This window comes from Urocitellus parryii, chromosome 5 (assembly GCF_045843805.1).
Source record: "Urocitellus parryii isolate mUroPar1 chromosome 5, mUroPar1.hap1, whole genome shotgun sequence".
NCBI classification, from domain to species: Eukaryota; Metazoa; Chordata; class Mammalia; order Rodentia; family Sciuridae; genus Urocitellus; species Urocitellus parryii.
Genome location: NC_135535.1, coordinates 111935317 through 111952831, shown reverse-complemented (window position 1 = coordinate 111952831; position 17515 = coordinate 111935317).

The following is a 17515-nucleotide window of genomic DNA, read 5'->3' as shown; positions in this document are numbered from 1 at the left end:
GAGATGCTTGCCATTCCCTTCAGTTATCCAGTACATGGCCATGTCACAGAGCTGGGAGGTGGTACATAACTTGGACACAAAACCATGAGCCTATTCTGGAGAGTGGCCAGAATTCAGGAAGAAAACAGGAACTTAGCAAGATAGTAGGTGTTGCCCATAGATAAGGCAAGCCCCAGTCCATTCATAAATTGGAAAGGATGAATGCTGGAAAGTTTTCTACTAGACAGGACACATCCATTGATTCATTCTCTTTTCCAATGTCTACAACCAGGGATACAGTGGGATAGACAGACATAGAAACACTCGCCTTGTCAAAAGACTTACTGGAATCAGTCCACTCCAAACCAAACAAACTGCCTTTCCTACCTATTCTCAGAACATGACACAAAACCATAAACTCACACCCACACTCACTAAGGCACCTCCTTCCTCCAAGTAGGTCTGTGACTATCCAGAGTGTCTTCTGACTGGTGGGCCATACAATGTTCCCCCAAAATGGCCCGTCCTCTCTCAGATCTGGCCTCCTTGGCCTACTCAATGAAGTTGTCAGGAGCCACCCGTGAGCCACTCACTACCTGCTTTCTCAGAAAAGTCCCCTCTTCAGAGCTTTCCTGGCATTTGGTCATCCTCAAATCAGTAGGTACCAAGAAAGACTGACTCTGTCCTTGGTAAATGCAAACAAGTCAGCCCACTGGGACTGGGACTGAAACTGGCTCTGGGTGCCTGGCTTCCTGGTTGCCAAGTTCAGAGAGTTCCATCACAAAAGAAGTGAGGTGAGGTCACTTCCTTCAGGAACTGAATTAGGTCACTGCCTTGGCAACCAAATTGTCCTAACAGTTGCTTCCAAGGGTCCAATGAGATGGAGGCTGCCCCTGCTTCCTGTGACACTTTCACAAGTTAGAATGGTATATCCTCCATTGGCACCTAGGAACAGCTTTCCACACAGGCCTGGTTTGGTCCATCTTGTCTACATTAAGAAGACTGCGTCTCATTCAGACACAACCCTTCATCCTGACCAGGTTGTTTGCCATGGAAGATGACTTTTGCTCTCTCATGTCCTTCAGAGCTGCCTACATCTTCTCCAGGGATCATTTCTGCATGGACCTTTGAGTTCTCAGCAGGTGGAAGATCCCCTACATTCCTCTATTGTAAGACCAACTCTGTCCCTGCTCTTCTGTAAAGTTGGATTGAGGGAACAGTGTATGGTTAGGGGTAAGAACATGTTTGATTTGGGTTAGGAATCATTCTACTGGATGAAGAATGGTATTGGGAACCTGCGATATTTATAATAATATATAGGTGAAGTATATGTAGAAAACAGAAATCTAAGTAAGCTTTGAAGCCCAGAAGGGCATGGGCCCTTGACTGGGATTCTTAGCTTTGAATTACATTCTGCACAGATGTCAGAGATAAATTGATATACAATGGCATAAGGCCTTGTACCTTGGATGATTGAATGTGGAAGAGAACATCCAGTCAAAAAGGGATATAGGTAGGAATAGGAAGATAGTCAGTAGGTTTAGGAAGAAGAGTGAGTATAATATTTGGAACAAAATTCTTTAGCAGTAGGGTGTCAGTTGGAGAGTAGATGTAAATGTCAGCACATGTGAAGAGTCAGTCACAAGAATGAATATGGGAAATTATGTAGGAAAGCAGATATCAATAGTGACATTGGGAAATCAGTCAAAGTATAAAGTGAGTGATAGGATTGTATATTTTCAACAGGGTTGAGGTTGAATATGTAATCTTAGGAAGAAGCAACTGTGTAGTCACCAATAGGATTGACATTTGAGAGCATTAGGCCCCTGGACAAGGATGTCTTTAGTAATCCATGCTCACTTTCCATTTAGACTTTGGTACAATCATAAGTGTGAACTTTGCATTATGTGTCCAGAATACCACTGTGATAAAATTTATATGTAGATCAGGTAACAGGAGTATTTCTTCCACCATTTCTGGGAGCAATATCTTGAAGACGTATTGATTAGTATTTGGGGGCACCAATAGGTGTACCCTGTGTCTATGAATATAGAGACAATGCATGAATAGACCATACAGTGAATAAATAATATAACTGGTTCCAATTTACATAATGGATTGAACTGATACCTGAAAATATATAGGAAATCTAATATTGATACACAATCATTCATTCCAACCAGTTATATATCTAATGGTAATATTAGGGTTATGGTTTACCATGAAGGCTGTGTGAGATTTGCTTGAAAAGTGATTATGGAAATCGAAGATAATGTGTTTGGAAAGAGGTCTCATGAAAAGACCAGTCCAGAAATATACAGGAGTACATGTGTTCTGAAGCAGGAAGTGATTGAAAGTGAACCAAGTGCCTGGAAATTTGTGATCTTGTGGATGAAATATATATCCTATGATGTGCATCAACTGAAGAAATAGTGATGTACCAGTGTCAAAAAAAAAGAAACATCAAAATACACATCATGTCTCATAGGTATCTACTTGCATTGATGCTAAACTCGGTCAGTTACTGTAGAAATATTAGGATTTCTAAGCACCATTCACTAGGAAACAAATGTGTATTTCAAGTGGATGAATATTTCTGAGAATAATCTTTTGAAAAGATGTTTATAAATCCACATACATGAACATGAATGAATTTAGGGAGTGTATAATAAGACACATATATTTCATACTTTGAAAAATCTGGAGAGAGAGAGAGTGTGTGTGTGTGTGTGTGTGTATATATACACACACACACACACACACACATTCAAACAAAACAAACAGAGACTTTAAAAAGAAGAAATATATATGCCAATCAAAATTCATCATGAAATATATATCATCCACAGATCCAAAAATATTTAATTTACTGAACATGGATTTATGTATCATGTTGTTCAAGTAGAAAGCTCACCCATAGGTTGAATTTTCTGTTCCAACAGCATTTAGGAGGAGTGATATCTTCTCACAATTTGTATCTGCCATGTCAGCAAACTCACAAGAATGTACGTGGGATACCAGGTAGGATTCTATATGTGCATGTAAAAATACATGTGCTGAATAGGCTACAGAGAAAGGGAGACAGGAATTCACATATTTGTTAACTTTACAAACACATGGAGAACTACTTCTCTTAAATTGGACTAGATTTATAACACCTAACCTTTATAATGCCAAAGGAATGTCCAATTATACACCATGCCTCCTCTGAACTGCATGTATTGCTATTCTGTTTGGGTTATATTCCTCCATCATATCAGGATTGGTAATCAGAGTCTAGTAGGGTATCGGATAGTGTCAGGGATTCAGTATTTTGAATGGAAAATAGGAAAATGAATCCAATGTGTATGCAATTCTGTGCTACACAAAAATCTTCCCACTCTCATCAAGAACAATGCCTTGACATTACCTTTGGCCCAAGAAAGACACAATTCGAAGAGAAGAGTTAGAAAATGTGTGAATACATATATACAATGGAAAATGCTCAGGAGTTCACAACCTTGGAGGTGGTAGAGGAGTTTCCATAAGTAAGGGACAGGGTAAATACTCCACAAACATGGAGCTCTGCTGGCCTAAAGACTTCTTGGGAAACTGCCTCTGAGGTTGGACCCTTGAAATATATGTTGTTGTCAGGAGCTTTATCTTCCTTTGTAGTGAGACCATCAAAGCTTGGTCTGCATCTATGTGGCCTGGAGGACATGGTTTCTGATTTTCCAATGAACATGAGGCAGCAGTGATGAATTCTCTCTTTAAGGTAAATGGTGGCCACTGGGGTCTAAGTGTTTCCCTGTGTGGACTGTGAGGCCATTTGGTCATCCTCCACTTTTCCTGGTGTTTCTGGCTGCTTCACTGGGAGTTTCCTATTTGCTTCATGAAATACAAGGAATTCAACTGGGACACAGTGCTGGAGGGAGTTCTGTCACGTGTGCTGACTCAGGGTCCTAGGAGAATGCACCAACGAGTCTTCAATCCCACAGAGCTTGCCCCCTTGACCATAGCAACCTGATTCTGAACATTGCCCGGAAACTTCTGCATATAACAAGATGCCTTTACATATAAGGGTCTGCTGGCTGCACCGTGGCAGTCACAAGCCATGTGGAAGCCAATGGCAGATCCACATGGCCCCACCACAGATGTTTTATCACACACCTGCACACCACTGCTCTAGGCCCACTAATCAGCAGGCTCCAACTTACTGGCATCTCTGTTCTACACCATTTTCATGAAACCCAGTCAATCAAGGCACTGTCTGGTACACTCATGATCAGCAACAGGACATCCAAAGGTTCTCCATTGCCACCTGGTCATGGGAATTTCAAAAATTTCATGGTATTTATCAAGCCATTTTTCAAGGATGAACTTGGAGGCACTGTGGCTTTCTATTCATTCAGGAACCACTAAATGGTGAGGAAACTCATTTCAATGAAAGCTCTGGAGAAACACTCAGAGGCAAGTCTTCCCAAGAGTGGACAAAATGTCACATCATGCCAGTCCCATTGAGGTCTATAATGTGAGGTCCCTGTGTGTTTTGACTCTCAATTATGGCTGCCAGTTCTTTAAGAATAAAATCATGTGATATCCTGGCTGAGATTCCCAGTGCTCTGTGGAAGCCACCCTGGGCCTAGATCTCAGTTTCCAAGGGCAACTCTCATGCGTGGCCTCCTAAAATCCCAACACAATTCATGGCAATACTTCTCTGAGTTCAGTTCCATAATTCCGTCTCTAAGGGGAATCATGCCAGAGTTCAAGACCAGGTGAACCAAGTCTTCCCTTCCAACCGCCACAGAAATGACCACAATTCAAACCAAAGCACTGCCACATTGGCCCTCATCTTCTTCCATATAGACACTCATCATAACCTCTGGCTGGAGGTTTCCATGAAGGGGGCAGCCCAAGACAGTGTCTACAATAAGCTCCCTTGCCCCTCATTTGCCTAATGTCAGGGTGGCCTGGACACCCTTCGTGTGAACCAGGAGTGATCAAATAGGCCTGCCATTAACACTGCTCTGCATCTATAATTTGAGGCCTACTGACTTTCGGGTATAGATTCTTTGTGTGAATTGGAGACATGAGAAAACCCAAGAACCTATGGCCTAGCCGCTGCAGGGCTTTGAAGAAATCATTTGAGCCAAAGGATCCCTATTCTCACTTGATGGAGGTCAGGAAATATCCAGAGGAAAGCTAGAGACTTCATCCACAAGGACTGCTCTTTTTGCCATTTTGGCTTTGGATGCACACATGGGTTCTTTCTTTAATCCATCAGGTGCTGAGAATCAAAGCCACAGCCTCAAACAGGGCCAAGAGGCTGACTCACACACATCCCTTTGCACAGGAATTCAGCAAAAAGCCACAGGTGATGCACATTCATTTCCATTTGAAAACTGTTTACTTCAGGCTTCACGAAGGGGTAGCCTGAGGCAAAGACCTTCCTGATATTCAGGGCAACAGAACAATAGGTAAGCAAAAGGCCCAAAGCAGGGTTTCTCCACTGAAACTTTACTGGTCACACTGATATCTGAGTTTTCTGAGATGCTTCCCATTCCCTTCAGTTATCCAGTACATGGCCATGTCACAGAGCTGCGAGGTGGTACATATCTTGGACACAAAACCATGAGCCTATTCTGGAGAGTGGCCAGAATTCAGGAAGAAAACAGGAACTTAGCAAGATAGTAGGTGTTGCCCATAGATAAGGCAAGCCCCAGTCCATTCATAAATCAGAAAGGATGAATGCTGGAAAGTTTTCTACTAGACAGGACACATCCATTGATTCATTCTCTTTTCCAATGTCTACAACCAGGGATACAGTGGGATACACAGACATAGAAACACTCGCCTTGTCAAACGACTAACTGGAAACAGTCCACTCCAAACCAAACAAACTGCCTTTCCTACCTATTCTCAGAACATGAGACAAAACCATAAACTCACACCCACACCCACTAAGGCACCTCCCTCCTCCAAGTTGTTCTGTGACTATCCGGAGTGTCTTCTGACTGGAGGGCCATACAATGTTCCCCCAAAATGGCCCGTCCTCTCTCAGATCTGGCCTCCTTGGCCTACTCAATGAAGTTGTCAGGAGCCACCCGTGAGGCACTCACTACCTGCTTTCTCAAAAAACTCCCCTCTTCAGAGCTTTCCTTGCATTTGGTCATCCTCACATCAGTAGGTACCAAGAAAGACTGACTCTGTCCTTGGAAATGCAAACAAGTGAGCCCACTGGGACTGGGACTGAAACTGGCTCTGGGTGCCTGGCTTCCTGGTTGCCAAGTTCAGAGAGTTCCATCACAAAAGAAGTGAGGTGAGGTCACTTCGTTCAGGAACTGAATGAGGTCACTTCCTTGGCAACCAACTTGTCCTAACAGTTGCTTCCAAGGGTCCTATGAGATGGAGGCTGCCCCTGCTTCCTGTGACACTTTCACAAGTTAGAATGGTATATCCTCCATAGGCACCCAAGAACAGCTTTCCACACAGGCCTGGTTTGGTCCATCTTGTCTACATTAAGAAGAGTGCGGCTCATTCAGACACAACCCTTCATCCTGACCAGGTTGTTTTCCATGGAAGATGACTTTTGCTCTCTCATGTCCTTCAGAGCTGCCTACATCTTCTCCAGGGATCACTTCTGCATGGACCTTTGAGTTCTCAGCAGGTGGAAGATCCCCTACATTCCTCTATTGTAAGACCAACTCTGTCCCTGCTCTTCTGTAAAGTTGGATTGAGGGAACAGTGTATGGTTAGGGGTAAGAACATGTTTGATTTGGGTTAGGAATCATTCTACTGGATGAAGAATGGTATTGGGAACCTGTGATATTTATAATAATATATAGGTGAAGTATATGTATGACAACAGAAATCTAAGTAAGCTTTGAAGCCCAGAAGAGCTTTGGGCCCTGGACTGGGATACTTAGCTTTGAATTACATTCTGCAGAGATGTCTCAGATAAATTGATATACAATTGCATAAGACCTTGTACCTTGGATGATTGAATGTGGAAGAGAACATCCAGTCAAAAAGGGATAGTAGGTAGGATTAGGAAGATCGTCAGTAGGTTTAGGAAGAAGAGTGAGTATAACATTTGGACCAAAAGTTCTTTAGCAGTAGGGTGTCAGTTAGAGAGTAGATGTAAATGTCAGCACATGTTAAGAGTCAGTCACAAGAATGAATATGGGAAATTATGTAGGAAGCAGATATCAATAGAGACATTGGGAAATCAGTCAAAGTATCAAGTGAGTGATAGGATTAGATATTTTCAACAGGGTTGAGGTTGAATATGTAATCTTAGGACGAAGCAACGGTGTAGTCACCAATAGGATTGACATTTGAGAGCATTAGGCCCCTGGACAAGGATATTTTTAGGAATCCATGCTCACTTTCCATTTAGACTTTGGTACAATCATAAGTGTGAACTTTGCATTATGTGTCCAGAATATTACGGTGATAAAATGTACATGTAGATCAGGTGACATTAGTATTTCTTCCACCATTTTGGGAGCAATATCTTGAAGACGTATTGATTAGTATTTGGGGGCACCAATAGGTGTACCCTGTGTCTATGAATATAGAGATAATGCATGAGTAGACCATACTGTGAATAAAGAATATAACTGGTTCCAATTTACATAATGGATTGAACTGATACCTGAAAATATATAGGAAATTAAATTTGATACACAATCATTCATTCCAACCAGTTATATATCTAATGGTAATATTAGGGTTATGGTTTACCATGAAGGCTGTGTGAGATTTGCTTGAAAAGTGATTATGGAAATCGAAAATAATGTGTTTGGAAAGAAGTCTCATGAAAAGACCAGTCCAGAAATATACAGGAGGACATGTGTTCTGAAGCAGGTAGTGATTGAAAGTGAACCAAATGTCTGGAAATTTGTGAACTTGTGGTTGAAATATATATCCTATGATGTGCATCAACTGAAGAAATAGTGATGTACCAGTGTCGAAAAAAAAGAAACATCAAAATACACATCATGAATCAGGAATCTACTTGCATTGATGCTAAACTCGGTCAGTTACTGTAGAAATATTAGGATTTCTAAGCACCAATCACTAGGAAACAAATGTGTATTTCAGGGGGATGAATATTTCTGAGAATAATCTTTTGAAAAAATGATTATAAATCCACATACATTAACATGAATGAATGTAGGGAGTGTATAATAACACACATATATTTAATACTTTGAAAAAACTGGAGAGAGTGTGTGTGTGTGTGAGTGTGTGTGTGTATATATATTCAAACAATACAAACACACAGAGACTTTCAAAAGTAGAAATATATATGCCAATCAAAATTCATCATGAAATATATATCATCCACAGATCCAAAAATATTTAATTTACTGAACATGGATTTATGTATCATGTTGTTCAAGTAGAAACCTCACCCATAGGTTGAATTTTCTGTTCCAACAGCATTTAGGAGGAGTGATCTCTTCTCACAATTTGTATCTGCCATGTCAGCCACCTCACAAGAATGTACGTGGGATACCAGGTAGGATTCTATATGTGCATGTAAAAATACATGTGCTAAATAGGCTACAGAGAAAGGGAGACAGGAATTCACATATTTGTGAACTTTCCAAACACATGGAGAACTCCTTCTCTTAAATTGGACTAGATTTATAACACCTAGCCTTTATAATGCCAAAGGAAAGTCCAATTATACACCATGCCTCTTCTGAACTGCATGTTATTCTGTTTGGGTTATTTTCCTCCATCATATCAGGATTGGTAATCACAGTCTAGGAGGGTATGGGTTAGTGTCAGGGATTCAGTATTTTAAATGGAAAATAGGAAAATGAATCCAATGTGTATGCAATTATGTGCTACACAAACATCTTCCCACTCTCATCAACAACAATGCCTTGACATTACCTTTGGCCCAAGTAAGACACAATTCGAAGAGAAGAGTTAGAAAATCTGTGAATACTTATATACAATGGAAAATGCTCAGGAGTTCACAACCTTGGAGGTGGTAGAGGACTTTCCATAAGTTAAGGACAGGGTAAACACTCCACAAACATGGAGCTCTGCTGGCATAAAGACTTCTTGGGAAACTGCCTCTGAGGTTGGACCCTTGAAATATATGTTGTTGTCAGGAGCTTTATTTTCCTTTGTAGTGAGACCATCAAAGCTTGGTCTGCATCTATGTGGCCTGGAGGACATGGTTTCTGATTTTCCAATGAACATGAGGCAGCAGTGCTGAATTCTCTCTTTGTAGGTCAACTGTGGCCACTGGGGTCTAAGTGTTTGCCTGTGTGGACTGTGAGGCCATTTGGTCATCCTCCACTTTTCCTGGTGTTTCTTGCTGCTTCATTGGGAGTTTCCTATTTCCTTTATGAAATACAAGGAGTTCAACTGGGACACAGTGCTGGAGGGAGTTCTGTCACGTGTGCTGACTCAGGGTCTTAGGAGAATGCACCAACCAGGCTTCTATCCCACAGAGCTTGCCCCCTTGACCATAGCAACCTGATTCTGAACATTGCCTGGAAACCTCTCCATATAACAAGATGCCTTTACATATAAGGGTCTGCTTGCTGCACCGTGTCAGTCACAAGCCTTGTGGAAGCCAATGGCAGATCCACATGGCCCCACCACAGATGTTTTATCACACACCTGCACACCACTCCTCTAGGCCCACTAATCAGGAGGCTCCAACATACTGGCATCTCTGTTCTACACCGTTTTCATGAAACCCAGTCAATCAAGGCACTGTCTGGTACACTCATGATCAGCAACAGGACATCCAAAGGTTCTCCAGTGCCACCTGGTCATGGGAATTTCAAAAATTTCATGGTATTTATCAAGCCATTTTTCAAGGATGAACTTGGAAGCACTGTGGGTTTCTATTCATTCGGGAACAACTAAATGGTGAGGAAGCTCATTTCAATGAAATTTCTGGAGAAACACTCAGAGACAAGGCTTCCCAAGAGTGGCCAAAAGGTCACATCAAGCCAGGCCCATTTGATGTCTACAATGTGAGGTCCCTGTGTGTTTTGACTCTCAATTATGGCTGCCAGGTCTTTAAGAATAAAATCATGTGATATCCTGGCTGAGATTCCCAGTGCTCTGTGGAAAGCCACCCTGGGCCTAGATCTTAGGTTCCAAGGGCAACTCTCATGCGTGGCCTCCTAAAATCCCAACACAATTCATGGCAATACTTCTCTGAGTTCAGTTCCAGAACTCAGTCTGTAAGGGGAATCACGCCAGAGTTCAAGACCAGGTGGACCAAGTCATCCCTTCCAACCGCCACAGAAATGACCACAATTCACACCAAAACACTGCCACATGGCCCTCATCTTCTTCCATATAGACACTCATCATAACCTCTGGCTCGAGGTTTCCATGAGGGGGGCAGCCCAAGACAGTGTCCAGAATAAGCTCCCTTGCCCCTCATTTGCCTAATGTCAGGGTGGCCTGGACACCCTTCCTGTGAACCAGGAGTGATCAAATAGGCCTGCCATTAATACTGCTCTGCTTCTCCAATTTGAGGCCTACTGACTTTCGGGTATAGATTCTTTGTGTGAATTGGAGCCATGAGAAAACTCAAGAACCTATGGGCTAGCCTCTGCAGGGCTTTGAAAAACTCATTTGACCCAAAGGATCCCTATTCTCACTTGATGAAGGTCAGGAACTTTCCAGAGGAAAGTGAGAGACTTCATCCACAATGACTGCTCTTTTTGCCATTTTGGCTTTGGATGCACACATGGGAACTTTCTTTAATCCATCAGGTGCTGAGAATCAAAGCCAGAGCCTCACACAGGGCCAAGAGGCTGATTCACACACATCCCTATGCACAGGAATTAAGCAAAAAGCCACAGGTGATGCCCATTCATTTCCATTTGAAAATGGTTTACTTCAGGCTTCACAAAGGGGTGGCCTGAGCAAAGACCTTCCTGACAGTCAGGGCAACAGAACAATAGGTAAGCAAAAGGCCCAAAGCAGGGTTTCTCCACTGACACTTTACTGGTCACACTGATATCTGAGTTTTCTGAGATGCTTGCCATTCCCTTCAGTTATCCAGTACATGGCCATGTCACTGAGCTAGGAGGTGGTAATATATCTTAGACACAAAACCATGAGCCTATTCTGGAGAGTGGCCAGAATTCAGGAAGAAAACAGGAACTTAGCAAGATAGTAGGTGTTGCCCATAGAAAAGGCAAGCCCCAGTCCATTCATAAATTGGAAAGGATGAATGCTGGAAAGTTTTCTACTAGACAGGACACATCCATTGATTCATTCTCTTTCCAATGTCTACAACCAGGGATACAGTGGGATACACAGACATAGAAACACTCGCCTTGTCAAACGACTTACTAGAAACAGTACACTCCAAACCAAACAAACTGCCTTTCCTACCTATTCTCAGAACATGAGACAAAACCATAAACTCACAACCACACCCACTAAGGTACCTCCTTCCCCAAAGTAGGTCTGTGACAATCCGGAGTGTCTTCTGACTGGTGGGCCATACAATGTTCCCCCAAAATGGCCCGTCCTCTCTCAGATCTGGCCTCCTTGGCCTACTCAATGAAGTTGTCAGGAGGCACCAGTGAGCCACTCACTACCTGCTTTCCAGAAAATTCCCCTGTTCAGAGCTTTCCTGGCATTTGGTCATCCTCACATCAGTAGGTACCAAGAAAGACTGACTCTGTCCTTGGTAAATGCAAACAAGTGAGCCCACTGGGACTGGGACTGAAACTGGCTCTGGGTGCCTGGCTTCCTGGTTGCCAAGTTCAGAGAGTTCCATCACAAAAGAAGTGAGGTGAGGTCACTTCCTTCAGGAACTGAATGATGTCACTGCCTTGGCAACCAAATTGTCCTAACAGTTGCTTCCAAGGGTCCTATGAGATGGAGGCTGCCCCTGCGTCCTGTGACACTTTCACAAGTTAGAATGGTATATCCTCCATAGGCACCCAAGAACAGCTTTCCACCCAGGCCTGGTTTGGTCCATCTTGTCTACATTAAGAAGAGTGCGGCTCATTCAGACACAACCCTTCATCCTGACCAGGTTGTTTGCCATGGAAGATGACTTTTGCTCTCTCATGTCCTTCAGAGCTGCCTACATCTTCTCCAGGGATCATTTCTGCATGGACCTTTGAGTTCTCAGCAGGTGGAAGATCCCCTACATTCCTCTATTGTAAGACCAACTCTGTCCCTGCTCTTCTGTAAAGTTGGATTGAGGGAACAGTGTATGGTTAGGTGTAAGAACATGTTTGATTTGGGTTAGGAATCATTCTACTGGATGAAGAATGGTATTGGGAACCTGCGATATTTATAATAATATATACGTGAAGTATATGTATGAAAACAGAAATCTAAGTAAGCTTTGAAGCCCAAAAGAGCATTGGGCCGTTGACTGGGATACTTAGCTTTGAATTACATTCTGCACAGATGTCTCAGATAAATTGATATACAATGGCATAAGACCTTGTACCTTGGATGATTGAATGTGGAAGAGAACATCCAGTCAAAAAGGGATAGTAGGTAGGAATAGGAAGATAGTCAGTAGGTTTAGGAAGAAGAGTGAGTATAACATTTGGACCAAATGACCTTTAGCAGTAGGGTGTCAGTTAGAGAGTAGATGTAAATGTCAGCACATGTGAAGAGTCAGTCACAAGAATGAATATGGGAAATTATGTAGGAAAGCAGATATCAATAGAGACTTTGGGAAATCAGTCAAAGTATAAAGTGAGTGATAGGATTAGATATTTTCAACAGGGTTGAGGTTGAATATGTAATCTTAGGACGAAGCAACTGTGTAGTCACCAATAGGATAGACATTTGAGAGCATTAGGCCCCTGGACAAGGATGTTTTTAGTAATCCATGCTCACTTTCCATTTAGACTTTGGTACAATCATAAGTGTGAACTTTGCATTATGTGTCCAGAATATTACGGTGATAAAATGTATATGTAGATCAGGTGACATGAGTATTTCTTCCACCATTTCTGGGAGCAATATCTTGAAGACGTATTGATTAGTATTTGGGTGCACCAATAGGTGTACCCTGTGTCTATGAATATAGAGACAATGCATGGATAGACCACACTGTGAATAAATAATATATCTGGTTCCAATTTACATAATGGATTGAATTGATACCTGAAAATATATAGGAAATCTAATATTGATACACAATCATTCATTAAAACCAGTTATATATCTAATGGTAATATTAGGTTTATGGTTTACCATGAAGGCTGTGTGAGATTTGCTTGAAAAGTGATTATGGAAATCGAAAATAATGTGTTTGGAAAGAAGTCTCATGAAAAGACCAGTCCAGAAACGTACAGGAGCACATTTGTTCTGAAGCAGGAAGTGATTGAAAGTGAACCAAATGCCTGGAAATTTGTGAACTTGTGGATGAAATATATATACTATGATGTGCATCAACTGAAGAAATAGTGAAGTACCAGTGTCGAAAAAAAAGAAACGTCAAAATACACATCATGAATCATAGGAATCTACTTGCATTGATGCTAAACTCGGTCAGTTACTGTAGAAATATTAGGATTTCTAAGCACCATTCGCTACGAAACAAATGTGTATTTCAGGTGGATGAATATTTCTGAGAATAATCTTTTGAAAAGATGATTATAAATCCACATACATGAACATGAATGAATTTAGGGAGTGTATAATAAGACACATATATTTCATACTTTGAAAAATCTGGAGAGTGTGTGTGTGTGTGTGTGTGTGTGTGTGTGTATACACACACACACACACATTCAAACAAAACAAAAACAGAGAGACTTTAAAAAGAAGAAATATATATGCCAATCAAAATTCATCATGAAATATATATCATCCACAGATCCAAAAATATTTAATTTACTGAACATGGATTTATGTATCATGTTGTTCAAGTAGAAAGCTCACCCATAGGTTGAATTTTCAGTTCCTACAGCGTTTAGGAGGAGTGATCTCTTCTCACAATTTGTATCTGCCATGTCAGCCACCTCACAAGAATGTACGTGGGATACCAGGTAGGATTCTATATGTGCATGTAAAAATACATGTGCTGAATAGGCTACAGAGAAAGGGAGACAGGAATTCACATATTTGTTAACTTTACAAACACATGGAGAACTACTTCTCTTAAATTGGACTAGATTTATAACACCTAGCCTTTATAATGCCAAAGGAAAGTCCAATTATACACCATGCCTCCTCTGAACTGCATGCATTGCTATTCTGTTTGGGTTAGTTTCCTCCATCATATCAGGATTGGTAATCAGAGTCTAGGAGGGTATGGGTTCGTGTCAGGGATTCAGTATTTTGAATGGAAAATAGGAAAATGAATCCAATGTGTATGCAATTATGTGCTACACAAAAATCTTCCCACTCTCATCAAGAACAATGCCTTGACATTAACTTTGGCCCAAGTAAGACACAATTCGAAGAGACCAGTTAGAAAATCTGTGAATATATATATATATATATACAGTGGAAAATGCTCAGGAGTTCACAACCTTGGAGGTGGTAGAGGGTTTTCCATAAGTAAGGGACAGGGTAAACACTCCACAAACATGGAGCTCTGCTGGCATAAAGACTTCTTGGGAAACTGCCTCTGAGGTTGGACCCTTGAAATATATGTTGTTGTCAGGAGCTTTATCTTCCTTTGTAGTGAGACCATCAAAGCTTGGTCTGCATCTATGTGGCCTGGAGGACATGGTTTCTGATTTTCCAATGAACATGAGGCAGCAGTGCTGAATTCTCTCTTTGTAGGTAAACTGTGGCCACTGGGGTCTAAGTGTATCCCCGTATGGACTGTGAGGCCATTTGGTCATCCTCCACTTTTCCTGGTGTTTCTTGCTGCTTCACTGGGAGTTTCCTATTTGCTTCATGAAATACAAGGAGTTCAACTGGGACACAGTGCTGGAGGGAGTTCTGTCATGTGTGCTGACTCAGGGTCCTAGGAGAATGCACCAACCAGGCTTCTATCCCACAGAGCTTGCCCCCTTGACCATAGCAACCTGATTCTGAACATTGCCTGGAAACCTCTCCATATAACAAGATGCCTTTACATATAAGGGTCTGCTGGCTGCACCGTGTCAGTCACAAGCCATGTGGAAGCCAATGGCAGATCCACATGGCCCCACCACAGATGTTTTATCACACACCTGCACACCACTGCTCTAGGCACACTAATCAGCAGGCTCCAACTTACTGGCATCTCTGTTCTACACCGTTTTCATGAAACCCAGTCAATCAAGGCACTGTCTGGTACACTCATGATCAGCAACAGGACATCCAAAGGTTCTCCAGTGCCACCTGGTCATGGGAATTTCAAAAATTTCATGGTATTTATCACGCCATTTTTCAAGGATGAACTTGGAGGCACTGTGGGTTTCTATTCATTCACTAACTACTAAATGGTGAGGTAGCTCATTTCAATGAAAGCTCTGGAGAAACACTCAGAGGCAAGGCTTCCCAAGAGTGGCCAGAAGGTCACATCAAGCCAGGCTCATTGAGGTCTACAATGTGAGGTAACTGTGTGTTTTGACTCTCAATTATGGCTGCCAGGTCTTTAAGAATAAAATCATGTGATATCCTGGCTGAGATTCCCAGTGCTCTGTGGAAAGCCACCCTGGGCCTAGATCTCAGTTTCCAAGGGCAACTCTCATGCGTGGTCTACTAAAATCCCAACACAATTCATGGCAATACTTCTCTGAGTTCAGTTCCAGAACTCAGTCTCTAAGGGGAATCACGCCAGAGTTCAAGACCAGGTGGACCAAGTCATCCCTTCCAACCGCCACAGAAATGACCACAATTCACACCAAAACACTGCCACATGGCCCTCATCTTCTTCCATATAGACACTCATCATAACCTCTGGCTGGAGGGTTCCATGAGGGGGGCAGCCCAAGACAGTGTCTAGAATAAGCTCCCTTGCCCCTCATTTGCCTAATGTCAGGGTGGCCTGGACACCCTTCCTGTGAACCAGGAGTGAACAAATACGTCTGCCATTAATACTGCTCTGCTTCTCCAATTTGAGGCCTACTGACTTTCGGGTATAGATTCTTTCTGTCAATTGGAGACATGAGAAAACCCAAGAACCTATGGGCTAGCCTCTGCAGGGCTTTGAAAAACTCATTTGACCCAAAGGATCCCTATTCTCACTTGATGGAGGTCAGGAACTTTCCAGAGGAAAGTGAGAGACTTCATCCACAATGACTGCTCTTTTTGCCATTTTGGCTTTGGATGCACACATGGGATCTTTCTTTAATCCATCAGGTGCTGAGAATCAAAGCCACAGCCTCACACAGGGCCAAGAGGCTGATTCACTCACATTCCTTTGCACAGGAATTAAGCAAAAAGCCACAGGTGATGCCCATTCATTTCCATTTGAAAACTGTTTACTTCAGGCTTCACAAAGGGGTGGCCTGAAGCAAAGACCTTCCTGACAGTCAGGGCAACAGAACAATAGGTAAGCAAAAGGCCCAAAGCAGGGTTTCTCCACTGACACTTTACTGGTCACACTGATATCTGAGTTTTCTGAGATGCTTGCCATTCCCTTCAGTTATCCAGTACATGGCCATGTCACTTAGCTAGGAGGTGGTAATATATCTTAGACACAAAACCATGAGCCTATTCTGGAGAGTGGCCAGAATTCAGGAAGAAAACAGGAACTTAGCAAGATAGTAGGTGTTGCCCATAGAAAAGGCAAGCCCCAGTCCATTCATAAATTGGAAAGGATGAATGCTGGAAAGTTTTCTACTAGACAGGACACATCCATTGATTCATTCTCTTTCCAATGTCTACAACCAGGGATACAGTGGGATACACAGACATAGAAACACTCGCCTTGTCAAACGACTTACTAGAAACAGTACACTCCAAACCAAACAAACTGCCTTTCCTACCTATTCTCAGAACATGAGACAAAACCATAAACTCACAACCACACCCACTAAGGTACCTCCTTCCCCAAAGTAGGTCTGTGACAATCCGGAGTGTCTTCTGACTGGTGGGCCATACAATGTTCCCCCAAAATGGCCCGTCCTCTCTCAGATCTGGCCTCCTTGGCCTGCTCAATGAACTTGTCAGGAGGCACCAGTGAGCCACTCACTACCTGCTTTCCAGAAAAGTCCCCTCTTCAGAGCTTTCCTGGCATTTGGTCATCCTCACATCAGTAGGTACCAAGAAAGACTGACTCTGTCCTTGGTAAATGCAAACAAGTGAGCCCACTGGGACTGGGACTGAAACTGGCTCTGGGTGCCTGGCTTCCTGGTTGCCAAGTTCAGAGAGTTCCATCACAAAAGAAGTGAGGTGAGGTCACTTCCTTCAGGAACTGAATGATGTCACTGCCTTGGCAACCAAATTGTCCTAACAGTTGCTTCCAAGGGTCCTATGAGATGGAGGCTGCCCCTGCGTCCTGTGACACTTTCACAAGTTAGAATGGTATATCCTCCATAGGCACCCAAGAACAGCTTTCCACCCAGGCCTGGTTTGGTCCATCTTGTCTACATTAAGAAGAGTGCGGCTCATTCAGACACAACCCTTCATCCTGACC